The following is a 15,073-nucleotide window of genomic DNA, read 5'->3' on the forward strand; positions in this document are numbered from 1 at the left end:
GGTGTTTGTTACTACAGCATAACAAGGAGCTTTAGAAAATTAATGGAGAGTTTCAAGTTGAATTAGTGCTAAATTCATAGAAATTCAGGCAAATGAATGAACAAGGTAATTATTAGCTCTAGAAGAAACAAAACGTAGCTCAAGAAAGGAAAAGTTATCATAATATACTAGATGCTCGGCTACGAAGACTTTTCTAGTCATTATCATGCTTATATTACAAAACCTACAAATTGGTATACCAAATGATTACTAATTGGGGAAAATCTGTTGCCTCATGACACTGCTACCCCAGATTTTCTCCTAGGAGCCCCTGAATCTCCTCATAATTGAGTAACTAAAAGATTAATGACTGCTCTAATGAAAGTCTTACAGGATCCTGTACCATCATGCTCAAGACTTACTATTTGTTAAATAGTTTGAATTATACCCCTGATCATAATAAGATAAATAATGGAAATGATCTATTCAAAATAACAGTACATAAATTTGGGAGAACGGGAAATAGAAAGCATATGTGTGTGTGGTAGAAATGGGAAGACAGGAAGAATCCTCAATTTGCAGATAATGCTCAAAACTAAACACTCAAGAAGTAATAAAATAAACATATTATTGAAACAAACAGAGCTTAAAAACTAAGAGAAAGAAGATATCTCTGTGAAGTAGAAAATTACAGGGAAGGGATTGATAGGTAGGGAGAAGGGTTCTCTTCATAGCTCTCTTCATAGGTAAAACTTAACACCCATTATTTGTAAAACATCTTCAAATAGTAGAAATAGAAGCATGCCTCACTCAATATAAATATTTGTTTTAAACCAACAAAGAAATTCACACTTAAAGTTGAGACCACTAAAGACAACACTGGTAAAATCAAGTACAAAATAAATATATTTGCAGTTGGGTTTTGACCAGTAATAAAAGGGGAACTAGAAAAAGCTGCATATATCAGGAAGGAAACAGGAACGTTATTACTATTTTCAGAAATCCATTGAAGAAAGTATTCAAATTAATTTAAAAATTCAATAAAATTTCTAGATTAAGATATAGTACATTTCATGGAAAAAAAAAAAAAAACATTCCCAATAGAAAAAAAAATATATGAACTACTAAGATAGAACCTTAATGGGAAATGTGTGTGACCTAGATTGGGAGAGGTGGGGGAAGGAGCCTAAAGTATTTTACTGAAAGACAAAATAAAATTTGACTAATGGAAAGACTCAGCATGTTTCTCTATGAAAAGTTTAAATATTTTAAGAACGTCAGTTCCTTCCAATTAATGCATTGCTTCAATACATTGTGTTGTTTTTTAAACCTGAATAAAATTATTGTAAAACTAATCTGGAAGAAGAATCAAGCAAGAAATATGGAGGAACAACAATAACAAACAAAAAAAAATAAGTAAAGAAATGTATTGTGGAGGTGGACAAAACAAGCAATTCCAAAAACTAGAACATACATACGGTAACTTTAAAAAGCCTGGTACAGATGCAGAAATAAATAGCTTGATCAAATCACAGAATAGACAGCAATTAAAATCAAATCTGCCTAGTGCCTGCTGATGCAAAAAAAAAAAATCAAATCTGAGATTGTAAGTCAATAGAGAGAAGAATGATTTGTCAACAAACCTTCTGGCTTCCACTTCTGGTTACAGTTATGGCTTCAGAGAAGCAGGACACGTGACACATGTGACAGGGAAGCTTTCTTAATTTGCCTCTTTCTAGCCATAATGTGGCTTTTTGTTTTAAAGTTTACTTTGCTACTAATACAGCTATATCAGTTTTCTTTTGGTTGATATTTACCTGGTATATCTTTTCACAGCCTTTTACTTGCAGATTTTCCATTTCATTACGCTTTAGTCACTTATGAAAAAAACATAAAACTGGATTTTTTCATCCAATCTGGCAATCTTGTAACTGAGAAATTAGGATTTAAAGGATGATTTTGATTACTGAATTATATTCTTTTTTGCTTTCTGGGATATTGGAGTAGACAGAGGGGAATACCTGAAATGCCTAAACTGTAATTCAGCTGCCCTGACATCTGAAATGATTGTAAAAGCCCTTATTTTGTGCCTTTGTGACTTGTAAGAGCTGTTACGCCTTTTATCTGGTCATTTTCTTATAGGGCAAAGGCCCTAATGCTAATGAAGAATTTGAAGTCAGCCATTAAGTAGTTTCAGCCCCAGACATTTGTAAATCGTATCAGCTAGACTCTGCTATTGAAGATAACTTGTCTCCCTTCCTTTTGGCTTACATCTTTAATACTGAAGTGATAGCTCTGCCTCCCCTCCTTTCAGCTAATGTCCTCCTATAGAAATGATAATGATAACACTGTCTCCTCTCCTGCTTTGAACTTGCTATTTGAAATGGCCTCATCTCCCCTTGCTAAAATCCTTAAAAACCTTGAACCTTCTAAACTCAGAGAGACAGATTTTGGGCCACTAGGCCATCTGCTCTCCTACTACATACCTAGTAATAAACTCTTTCTTTGAAACCCAGTGTCTCAGAAATTGGTTATAGAGTGTGTTGGGGGAAAGAATCCATAACCTTTTTCCAGGAATAATCTCTTTTAACTTGAGGATTTAAACAAACTATGTATATGAGTATTTACATATGAGGATTTGTTGCTTCAAATTCCCTTTTTAACTTTCAGTTTATTGTACTTTTTTCTATTTTCCCTTTAAACTCCTTTCTTGCATTCTTTCAAAGATTTGATATCGATAACTTCCCAATAACAAATCAGAAACTGTGTCTTGTTCTCATACGCCTTCGTCTTTCTACCAACCCACAAATACCCATTCCAAACTTCCCTCTTGCTGTTGTTGTTTAGAATTTTAACTCTGGATTTCTAAATATATACTTTCTCTTTTACTATTTTCTTAGCTTTAATTTTACAGGCAAAAAGTACCCAACTCTTGCCAACATATTTGTTCATCTTCACTTTGCATATCTCTTGTAGTATCTACTGTATTTGCTTCTCTTAATTGGGTACTTCCTTCAAAAGCATTTGCAATGTGGATCTTTGTATTTTAAGCCTCTGTGACCTTGTAGGGCTTCAAGTATATTTATTAGGTTTTCATCAATGAATGACAATTTGGCTAGATGCATATACACAGTCCTTGGAAGGAAGCAAGCTTTCTAACCTTTTACCCATGAACCAATAAATTCCTGTTGTTAAGCCAATCAATTGTATGATATTTGTTTTAGCTGCTCAGAAACTAAACAGTTTTGGTACCAGAAAACAGGGTGCTGTTATTGCAAATATCTAAAAATGCAGAAACAGCTTCAGAATTGATTAATGGGTAGAGGTTAGAAGTATCAAGTGCTTGATAGAAAAAGCCAATTGCTTTGAAAAGATTGTTAGTAGTCTTTAACAGTTTTTATCCAATTTAGAAACCTTTCAGCCATGATTTCTTCAAACATTTTTTCTGGGCCACCCTTTTTTGCCCTTGGGCTCCAATTATACATATGTTAGTCTGCTTTTATTGTTTCATAGATCACTGATGCATTGTTCATTTTTTCAGACTTTCACCTTCTGTGCTTTATTTAAATAACTGACTCCAGGTGGTAAGCTGATGCAATAATAGGTATCTCATTATTTGATTTTCTTCTTGCAAAGATCACTGTATTACATTACGTGTTGGTCAATAACAGAAAGCCATTATTTCATGTATTTTGTCTAATATTCTATTAGTTTAAAGTGAGAGTGTAAATATGATTGCTTTTACAATATCTTGACCAGAAAAAAAATCTGATAACTTTTTAAATCTTATTTTTCTCTATTCTTTAGATTGGATGATTTATTTCGATCGAATTCAAACTTACTGACTTTTTACTTGGTCATCTACAGTCTGCTTTTAACCCCATCCAGTGAATTATTTATACAGATTTTTTTTAATTCTAAAATTTCAATTTTTTAATATTATATATTTCTATGTTTATATTTTCTATCTTTCATTCATTGTGATTACATTTTCCATTACCTCAGTAAATAAAGTTAAAATAGGTGCTTTACATCCCAGGATGAGCCTGCTTCATAGCCCTGTCTGCATTTAAATTTTCAATCCTAGATCTTAAAAGACACATTTTATTGTATCCCTGCTCACTCTAACTCTCAATGCCTATTTATTTTCAAATGGCAGAAACTTAAAAATAAAATCCAGCACTATTTACTTAGATGGCACTGCCCCAAGGGTTTCAAAATAATCTCCAAATCTTTAAAAATGACTTAGTAGATCTTATTGACTTCCAACCACCTCAGAGCACAGTCTTGCAAAGTGTTAACTTTGTAAACTAACATATGTCTAACATCAAAGTAAATTTTGTTTGTTATAGTCATTACTGACTACAAGCCCTGAATGGACGTAGAAAGTTGTGGAGAGTTAAAGAACATAAGTTTTTAGTCACTGCTAACTACAAAATGTTGTAAAAAGTTTATGAATGTAAATTCTGTCATATCCAATGCTAACCAAAATTCAATAAGCCTGTTTACAATATTAAAAAAAACTTCTGTGTAGAACAGTGCATGCGTTCAAAACTGGAATTTAGTTTTCTCTGTTAAAAATAATGTAGGGTGGGCTACGGTGGCTCAGTGGCAGAGCTCTCGCCTGCCATACTGGAGACCTGGGTTCAATTCCTGGCACCTGCCCATGCAAAAAAAAAAAAAAGTAAATTGCTAGCCTACTCTTAATGAAAAGTTATTAAAAGATTTTCTTAACCATCTGAGTTCTCTATCTAAAAGATAAACATTTTATATATCAAAATAAATACTTATTAGTATTTATGTTAACCTTATCATCCTTTATTTCAGAAAGCAAGTTTTCTCATTTAAAGGAAACTGTTACAGAAGATTTGTTCTTTCACCTTTTAAAAGTCAGGTGATAAAAGTTTAACATGTTACATTTTAAAAATGTTTAAAAAATATTACAATAATTAAAAGAAATGTTCTATCCTTCTGTTAGCTAAATTTGCATGGGTAAAAGGTTATTCACGTTTAGAAATTATTTGAAAGTCTAAAAAAGTTGCCAGTGTTCTCACTGTCCATGTCATATCCTAGTACTAATCTGTAAAATAATCAAATTCACTTGTCAGCTACATGACTATAAGGCTTCTCTAAAAGTACACATGGTCAGCTGTAAATCAAAACTTCATCTTCAACAACAAAAAAACTTTAAAGCAGAAACAAGGCAAGTATATAAACTATGTTCTACCTGTTAATTAACCTAATGCTACTAAGTGTGTACGGGTAAAACAAGACAAAGCTTTTGTAGCTTGTCAAATATTTTTATTTCTAAAAGTAGCTTCACTAACCAAAAAACAAAAAAGGGGAAGTATGCAATAGTCACCAAACTAAAGTAAAGCCAAAGCCCTGCCCCCAGGTCTTTAACTCAAAAATCAAAACCAAGTGCCCTCACCCGCTTTCTAGAACTAAACCAAAGGGGGAAGCTATGCCTTCCTAGTGCTGCAGGCTCACACAGCAGTGTAAAAAAAGTGAATCTTTCTTTTGTTTCTTTCCGTTTTCCCCAGCCTCATTTTCCTAGTGCCTCTCCTAGGCCCGCTCAGTTCTATCCTCTTGCTATTGATCTGCATTTTTAAATCTTCTCACCAAGTTTATTTCTTCCAGACTAGAAGCCCTTCACTCCAAACCAGTGCTGATTGGGAAGATTTTAAGCTGTCCCAACCACCTCTCTGGACTCCTCCCCTCTCAATTTAAATGAAATAGCCAGAAAGTTCTACATCTCATAAGGCAGGGCCTGTACCCCCTGACAAGCCAGAAGCAACTATAGAAGACAGACCCTGTCCCTCTGCACCCCTTAAGATTAAGGGGCAAGAACTCTCTGAGAGGAAGGTTGAGGCAAGCTAGAACAGGGACTGAGATGGGGGAGAAGCCCTTGAACAAGGACAATTAATCAAGTTCAAGAAGGTCCCTGTCCCCACAGACCCCCTGCCCAGGAGCTACCCACTTATGGGAAATACCCAGGAGCAGCTGACCCAGCTGGAACCAAACACAGTCCACCTGTGTCATCCACAGAGATGGTGGAGCAAAAAAAAAAAAAAAAAAAAAAAAAACCCACCTTAGTCATCTACTGAGAAGGGTGAAGCCAACCAACCCACCCAAAGGCACTTTAACACCAGGCACCACCCTGGAGAGAAGAGAGGGAAGAGAAAACCCCAAACATGGAGGTGGGAGGGGGAGTAAATAAAGCTAATCTATAAAAGCAAATGGCTCCACATTGCCTAGTGCCTCTCACCTTCTTCATTTCTGTATTTAGGAGAAAGCCCACATATCCTCTTACATGTGTTATCAAAAAATTTTCCACCTGCTTAAAAAAAAATAGGTGCGTTAAAATTTAAAACTTTCTCTAAAATTTCCAACATCTGCTTCAACTAGGGGTTGGCATCTGTTAATTATTTCTTTGAGAGTAGGTCACATTTTCCTGTCTCTTAATATGTTGAATAATTTTGGACTGTTTCCTAAACATTGTGAAGATTTTGTTGTGGAGACTTTATATTATGTTATATTTCTCCAAAGAGTGTTGGCATTTTTGTTTTAGTAGATAATTAACTTTGTTAGACTCAGATTTCAAACTGTCATACATGAGGTGAGTAGAATTAAGCTCTCAGTTTAGTTCTTTAAACCTTAGCTGCATTATGCTTTCCATTTGTCCCATGTATTCACAGTTCAGGAATTAGCCAAAAATGGGCTGAGTTCCACTTCTCTGGCTCTTTTCAATCCAGGGTTCCTCCCTCACACGCCGGAAGTCTTGGGACCTGGGCCCTTTCACCTGGTCTCTCTCTACAAAACTTCAGAGGACAGGTATTAATTTTAGCTACTACCAAGCCATGGAACTCAGTCTATGCCAGTTGCTTATACCAATTCCACTCCAAAATCCAGTAGCCTTTGTTCAGTCTTGAAAGCCTTCAAGTAGTTGTTTATGGCATTTTATCTAGAATTTATAGTTTTTAGTTATGGGGGAATTGTTTTTTAGATAACTGCTTCTCCAAAACAAAGCAACAACTTGACATTAATATTTTTCAAACACCCCCAAGTGGTTCTAATGTATATGTAAGGGTAGAGAAATACTGCTCTAAAGCTTAATCAAGGTTTGTTTCAAGGATGGTAGCCAGTAGCCCATGTTAATTAGCCACAGAGGCAAGAAGTAGAAACTAATCTAGAGCTCGGTCTCATGATAATTTGCCTCTGATTCTAGAGCTCAATCTGTTAGAGACTCTATTATGATTGACTGAAATTAAAAGTTACTATAGTACTAAGATATGGAAATTGTGTAAAAATTCAATCCTTCCTGGAATACTAAGACCCAATTTTCTGGGTTTCCCACTTTTAAAACCAGTTTTGAATTGGTAATATTCATTATTTAAAGTAATGTAAACCATATAGCTATTTCTTTACTTGCAAAATTCCTTCATACCATCCATCAGAAAAGAAGCTACCTTAAGCCCTTTATAAACAGTTATTCCCTTCTGAATATCAGAGATTTGGATTTATAACTGTGTCATACACAGCAGTAGGGGCAATATGGTGTTTGACAGTGTTAAGTCATTTAATGCTGCATTTATCAAATGGCTGGTAGTAATTAATGGCATCCATGTGAAATCTCATTTTTTTAAAATAGCATAAAAAAAAAAAAGAATCTTTTCCAGATCCCCTAGAGGCAAATTCATCAATTGTTATTTCCCTTGTAACTTCAAAAGGAAAATAGTCAGTCCTGGCAAACTCCAATTTGAATCTGTTCATCTCAGCCCCTGCCTTGCATCAGATTTGAAAACGTAATTTCCAGCCATTCTTCTCAATCTGAATAGTTATTATTATTCAGTTTTCCATATGTGAGACACTGTCACCTCTGTCCACTTCAGCGCATCTCCATTTGTGACTCCAAAACCAGACTTGCAGGTCTGAGCACATACTGCGCATCTCGAATGAAAAGGTAATTTTTCTCCCAATGCACCGAGAGCCCTACTGCTAAGAGCCAAGTTTCTGGTTTGAATATTTGTTCCTATCATCTCCTAATAACATATTAATGCATCTAATGTCCTCCACATATGCCAGTTGTTTCTTCTCCTTGAATGTTTCCTGACAAGGGATTTAGGAACTGTTATTAACTAGTGCCAGAAGGATGCTACTTACAGCAAAATTATATTTGATTCTAAGTCCGGCTCCATGGAGACCAGCCTCTATCTGCTACAATCCTGGCCAGACATGCTCTCCCTCCCTAGCTACGATCATACCCAGGTCTTTCTTAGGTACAACAAAGTCCTTTCCTCTACAATCCCTACCCACTCAAGGGGGCTGGCCAGATGGGAATAGAGAAGCCAGATTTGGCATCAGAAAGTCTGAGACACAGGAGGTGGCTGCAGGAGTGGGCATGGAGGTTGGTAGACACTCCACTTAAAGGGCATCAATTAATCATCCTAAGCATGGTGGAGCAAAATAAACAACAATAAAAACTGTCTTTAAGCATAGAGACTCCAAATTCTAGGAGTAACAGAATTGTTACTAGAGTTACAGAGTGAAGGCAACTTTTTGAAGGTTATATGCCTGAAGTGGATTTTTTGCAAAGAAGGGGGGGTGGACTGAAACAAAGAAGAACTGAGTGGATCTATATGATAAAGCAAGTCATTTTGGGGGAGAAACGATTAGATTATAAATTGAGTTTAGTGTTCCTTGGGATACCAGGAAAAGGGAGTGCCAGAGAGAAGCAGATGTTTGGGGAGGCAGAATTTAAGAAAGAAAATGAAAGGGAGGATTCTGATCTGAATGAATTTAAGAGTGGGCGCTTAGGATCATGGAGGGATGCTGGGCTCAAAGAGAGAGATGGGGTTCCAGGTGGAGGCTCCTCTGATGGCACATGGCTAGCAACAGGCCATAGGAGGAGGGATATCGGATGGGTCTTCAGTCCTCGTCCCCCTAGTCGTATGTGGAGATATATATAACCAGCCTCAGTCAAATGTGTTAAACACAAGAGTCTTGTGATGCAGAGAATTAAGGCCTGTGTCCTTGGGAACAGTGAGTGATGAGGAAGGTTTTGCTTTGGCTATCCATCTCCTGTGGTTGGCATGAAGTAGCATCCTAGAGAGCATGATAGTCTCAGAGTACCAGCAGCAAACTGAACAGAGGCCAGTAGGAGACTATTGAATGGTGGCAAGTTGTGAAATGACAAGGAGCAGAAAACAAGCTTCCTTTTCCCCTAATATACTAGAGAGTCCAGCCTTGACCCTTCTATGGTATGTCTAAGACACAGGCAGATAGTGAATAACAAGGGATTTAGGAACTGTTAACACTATTAAAAAGTATTCCTTTTACTTTTCTCACCCTACTTCTGCTCCTTCGTCTTTGCTCTTCCATCTGGTATGGATGCTATGGTTCTAAGGTTATAGAAATTAAGAAAGAAACTACTCAATAGAAGAATCTTAGGAAATTGTATTGACTTCATGGCATTCTTCATATAGTGCCAGTCAAAATATCCTGCACCAATCTGGCTCAGAGAGAGAGGCTTTCAATAAAAATGTCTACGGCCAGAATCTCCATAACCTCCTGTTTTAGTTTGGCAGGCTCCTAGGACAAATGTACATAATAAACAACAAGAAATTATTGGCTCAGTTTCAGAAGCTAAAAGTCCAAAACTGCGGCTTCAGCAAGGCCATTCTTTCTCCCAAAGTCTGTAGTGCTCCGGTGCTGCCTTGCAGCAATTCTTGGGTTCCTTAACTTGTATCTCTATCTCCCGACACATCTGTCTCTTTCTCCTTGTGTCTGCTCTTTCGTTTTCCACTGACTTCTGGCTCCTCTGGCTGCATTCAGATTTTATCTCTTAAAAAGGCCCCTACTCACGTGGATTAAGGCTTGTACTCATTCAGTTTGGCCACACCTAAATAGGATCCTTTTTAGCCACATCACAATAGGATTCACAGATGAGTCCACACCTTAATGGACAGTACATCTTCATAGGGTCCTATTTAGAAACGAGTCCGCACCAACAGGAACACAGATTAAGATTAAGATGCTGTTGGAATACAGGATTAAATCTACTGTATATCCCAAGCCCCACAGCACTAGTTTTATCTTTTGTCCAACCATCATAACTCCTGCTTCCATAAGGGAGAAGAAGTGGGTGAGTAAACCCAGTCAATGAAGAGATCAACTGTTGGGACAAGAATACTAGACATTGGTCCTGACTCCATCTTCTCCATTGCCCAAGACAGTCCTTCTGGTCCCCACCCCATGATATGCCTGACCTTATGACAGTCCACATGGGTTACAACCAGGAATGCCAGGTCCGACTTTGAAATTCTTTAAGGTCTAGCTTTTATGCACAAGATTGAAAAAAAACAACCTTCCCTTACCACCAATGACCTTCTTGACAGCCATTGGAAGGTGTGCTTATTTAACAGAAGTATCCCAGCTCCGTCTGGACCAGTGTGAAGCACTTCGCGGCTGTCTGGCCTGTCAACACTTTCCTGCCTTGAGGCACTCTTTAGCAATAGCTAGGGGAGGGGACAACTGGGGACATGTTCTGCCCCCTCAAAACTTATCATTAATTCAGCTTTAATATGACACCTCTGTGTGCTTTTATAACTCTACAGTAAGTATTTGCCTTCCATCCCTTCTACCTTTCCCATCTTTCAAGAATTTCTGAGCAAAGATCTTGGTAGTATATTATACAGTATTGGCAGAAAACAAGGAAATGATCCTTACTCCTCAACAGTAATTCCTCACATTTATATACAGCTTTATAATTGACAAAGCATGTTTAAGGCGTTATCTCAATGAATCATCCACACAGTAGGCACTAACCTCACACTCTGAATTCCCAGAACCCAAAAAATCAGAGGCTAAGCAAGTTGCCTATGATCAAAGTAAATGCTAGAATAGGAACTGAAGCCCAGCTCTGCTAATTCTAAATGTCATGCTCAGAGATCAGAAAGGAGCCAAAGACACCAAAGCCTTTGTCCCCAAAGATAAATCCAGCATTCTGGAGCCCTAATAACAATAGTAACAATAACTGACATGATATAGAGAATGTGGTAGGTCTGTTCTGTGTGCATGTTCCAGGGAACTTCTAATCTGTGCTGCCCAGCAACCCTTTAACATAAGGAATATTATTTTGCCCATTTTTCAGGCAAATTATTGGAAACTTAAAAATAGTAAGTGAACATATACATGGCTCCTTGGCTAGTAAAGGGCCCAGCTGGAACTGAAGCTCTGGCTGTTCTGATCTGTGTGCTACATCATCTTATAGATGCTTAGTACATCCTTCTCATTAAAGCCCTTTTGTGTATATTACCTCATCCAATTTACTGTATAGGCCTGAGACTGTTTAGGGGAGGTGTTCTTACCCCCTTTTAGAGGTGGAAACAAGGACTAGAAGGAATTATAGGGAAAAGCAGAATTTTGGAGCTGGAAGGGATGACAGAGCTCAATTATTTTAATACCCAACTCCTTTTTTTTTTTTCAATAGATGAGAAAATGGGCCCAGAGACATGCAGTGAGGGCCCAAGTCATATAGCTAGCTCATAAGTGACATGGCCAATGCAAACCCAAGTCTCCTGAGGCCCTGCCTCTGCCTCTCAGATAATGGGGGAAAGCCCAGTTATTTGTCAGCTTTTTAATTTCCCTGAGCCTCAGTTTCCTGGTCTCCACAATGGGGCCAATACTGCAATTCCTCATCCACCAGCCACCAAGACCACTGTAAGGATTAAGTGAGAAAGTGAACAGAAATAATCTGGCACAGTGCCTGGCTCAGGGCATATCCCTGATTTACAAATGGTTGTTAGCTTCTACCTTTCCCTCCAGGCAGAGTGGAAAACAGAGGATGGAAGACGGGGGAAAAAATGCCAATGCATTGCTCAGATACCAGAGTCTTATTGTTGCAGTGTCAGGGGAATAACAAGTTCTTGTGAATAAGAAAGCAACTTACTGTTCGTTATGCTTCCAAATGCCGTAGTTGGCATATTATATTAAAGACACTTGGAGTTGAAGAGAAGAAAGCTGCTTTGCAGCCATAAAGAACTTCACAGAAGCGGAGAGTTTTGCATGCTTCATACTGACTGACAGGATGTCTTCACTCTAAGTGAGAGGCTGTCAGATACCATATTGTTAAGAGCTTATCAAATTTGTACACAGGATATTCTTCATTGCATCATTATATTAGATCCTTGCAATATTCGTGTAAAGCCAAAGGAGAATCATGCTAAAGATGGAAAACTATTGAAGACAAGATCCTCATGGACAGGAGAGAGAAAGTCCTATCTCTTTAGAGAGCAATGACCAAATGATCTGCCATTATTGAAATACCACAAAACAAACGAACAAAACAGGACCCTTCAGGTTTTAATGTTTGTCTTGTTGCCCTTACTCTCCATTAAAAGAAATGGAAATGCAAAGCAAAGATGCATGTCAGTGCTGTGGACACACTGAGTACTTGTCCTTGGGTAACTATGAGCAAAGTATGGGAGGAGAGCTGCAAGAAGAAGTGAACAGGGTTCTAGTGCCAGCTCAGCCAGGATTGTCTCACGCAATCACTTAACCTCTCAGTTCTCAGTTGCCTTACCTGCCAAATAAGTTGGGTGGGTTGAATGACTGCCGAGGCTCTACCCACCCCGGACCATTCAAACAATGCTAAGAAGGCCACATTCCTCAAAGTCAGGCCTCTCCTCTTCCCTCTTCTCTGTTGATGCCCACTTCAGCTCCTTCACCAACTCCCTATACTTCCAGCTTCCCCTTGAACACCGACCTCACTCCTGAGCATCAGTCCTACATCTGCCAGTAAGTGAAACTCAAAATGCTTAAAAGTGGACTGATGGGCAGGCCATGGGGACTCAGTGGCAGAATTCTCACCTACCATGCTGGAGACCTGGGTTCGATTTTGCCTGCCCATGCAAAAAAAAAAAAAGAGTGGACTAATGCCCATTTCCCTAAGCATTTAATCATCTTGGCTTCTCCAATTCTGTCAGTGGTGCCCACCACGGAGCATGGGAAACACAGATTGACCTGAGTCAGAAACCAGCTTCCAGCACTTCATTACTTCTTTCCAAAGCATTATTGAAGATTTATTCCATGCAGGAGCTATGTTAGGTATTGAGGATACACAGATGAATAAGACTCTCCCGGCCTTTGAGGAGCTCCCAGTCCAGCTGTGTGACTCAGAAAAATGGTTACCTTCTCAGAGACAAAACGTCTCATGTTTTAAATGGAACAATATCCACACCATAGGGATGCTGTGAACTAACCAGCATTAAGTCAAGTACCATGTTTCTTTTCCACCCTTTCCCTCACCTACCAGTTCACAGTGATTCCTGGGATTTAAGTCTCTGCTCTCTGGCTTTGCCACATGTTGCCTGGCCCGCACTCTTTGGGTAGAGACCTTTTACCCCTCCGAATCTTTCACCGTTCCTAAGACACAAGGTGTTTGGTAAAACATTACTGTCACTGTGTTATAAAGATAACAGACTTTAGATTAGAAAAGATTCTGAGTTTCCTGAAGATGAAAGATTTATCTTTCTTCTCTGTCCTGAGCGTCAAGCACAGAATATGGCACATAGTAGCTACTCAATAAATAACAGTTTACATTCTACTTTAGAAAGGGACCCAGGGTGCTCACAGTTCTTCATTTAAATACAGGAGCCCACACTCCCCCCCATTACAACGTGATCTGGATGAACCACAGGGAAGCCAGCACAATTCCCCCTGGCTTCCCCATCACAATTAGTAATTGACTTGTTCCCTCATTTCTCCCTCCCTTATCTTTTCATTGTTCAGCAGAGAATGAAATGTGCTGATGAAAACTCACACAAGGCACTGAAAGCCAACTGAAAAGGCAAAGCAGGGGTAAAAAGATTTTTAGGAAAGAATGAAGTACAATAGAAGGAATAATAAACCAAGGTACAAGGAAAATCTCTGCCAGGTGGCCACAAATGGTTTTCTATTTCTGTCCTTGTCAAGTGACTCTTTGGATGAGGCCACGCACAAATACTTCCGCTCTGACAAGAGAACTTTTGTGCACTGAGTCCTTCATTAGTTCTGCTATGTAGGTGAGTTCACGTTCCTCTGGGCAGTTTTATTAGCACTCGCGATCCTCAAAGCCCTTAAACCAAGTCACCATCACACTGATCATTATTAGCATTGCTCAAAGTACATGTTCTAAAAACTCATATTAAAAATGCCCTGATTCATTTCTAACTAAAGAGTTTGAAGCCCAAGGAACTTGGCACATCTGTTTTAGAAATCAGTCATCTAAGAAAGCCTTTTCGCTTCTGTACATTCTATAGACACACAGCAATAACCCAGAAGGCTTTCCTTTATCTTTGGAAAAAAGGAGTCAAAATTCCATTTATAAAGCAATCCTTAAAATAACTTGTAGCACACCATTATGAACATAATTAACAGCATTGAATTATACATTTGAATGTGCTTAAAAGGGTTTGGTTGTATATATGGTACTAGAATAAACGTTTTGTAAAAAAATCTATGGAAATGTGCAACACAAACAGTGAACCCTAATTTAAACCAGGGGCTACAGTTTACAGTACAAATATGAAAATGTGCTTTCATTAAAAATGAAAACTGGGACAAACCACTGGTTCTAGGGAGTGGTCCAAGTCAGGATGACACATACCAATCAGTTAACCATAGGAAAACAGAAAACTTTTTTAATCTGTCAAGAATTACGGCTGAGGTGAACTCACTGCCCTCACCAACTCAGCAGGTGAACTCACTGCCCCCCCCCCCTCCATGATTCCCAGAAGCATAAATCTCCCTGGTATCACGGGACAGGACTCCTGGCATGAGCCAGGACCTGGCATCATAAGATTGAGAGAGGCTTCTTACCAAAAGAGGAAGAGAAAAACGAGAAAAAATTAAGTTTCAGTGGCTGAAAGACTTCAAACAGAGTTGAGAGGTTATCCTGGAGGTTATTCTTATGCATTATATAGATATCCATTTTTAGTTTATGGTATACTGGAGTGGCTAGAGGGAAGCACCTGAAACTGCTGAGCTGTATTCCAGTAGCTTTGATTCTTGAAGACGACTGTATAACGATACAGCTTTTACAATGTGACTGTGT

General features: G+C 38.4%; 1 long non-coding RNA gene across 1 annotated transcript in view; it reads right to left on the reverse strand.

Annotated features, from left to right (window-relative positions):
- Positions 1–13,429, reverse strand: part of LOC143655189 (uncharacterized) — a 67,142-nt gene extending 53,713 nt beyond the window's left edge. Inside the window, exon 1 of the long non-coding RNA XR_013162098.1 lies at positions 13,292–13,429. This is a non-coding gene — a long non-coding RNA (uncharacterized LOC143655189). The remainder of the gene's footprint in view (positions 1–13,291) is intronic.
- Between the last annotated feature and the right edge of the window lie 1,644 nt (positions 13,430–15,073).

The sequence above is a fragment of the Tamandua tetradactyla genome, chromosome 14 (assembly GCF_023851605.1).
Source record: "Tamandua tetradactyla isolate mTamTet1 chromosome 14, mTamTet1.pri, whole genome shotgun sequence".
Classification (NCBI taxonomy): Eukaryota; Metazoa; Chordata; class Mammalia; order Pilosa; family Myrmecophagidae; genus Tamandua; species Tamandua tetradactyla.